We start from the raw sequence: 310 nt of genomic DNA on the forward strand, positions 1-310 counted from the left end.
CGGGCGCAGGGGCGGTGGGCACCTGCGTGGTGCAACCCAGGAGGATGGACTAGGCTGGGAAGGCGGGGCCCGCTAAGGGGCGTGGCTTCAGGGAAAGGGGTCTGGTCATAGAAGTGACGGGCCCAATGGCGTGGAACGGCCGGGAAAGGGGAGGGGCTACGAAAGGAGGAGGGGCTATGGTGATGGGCGTGGTCATTGGGGAGGGGGCGGGGCCATTTGAAGTGACGGGCCCAACAGCGTGGAACGGCCAGGAAAGGGGGAGGGGCTATTGGAAGGGAGGAGGCGGGACTATGGCGGTGGGCGTGGTCAC

This window comes from Myotis davidii, unplaced genomic scaffold (assembly GCF_000327345.1).
Source record: "Myotis davidii unplaced genomic scaffold, ASM32734v1 scaffold620, whole genome shotgun sequence".
NCBI lineage: Eukaryota > Metazoa > Chordata > Mammalia > Chiroptera > Vespertilionidae > Myotis > Myotis davidii.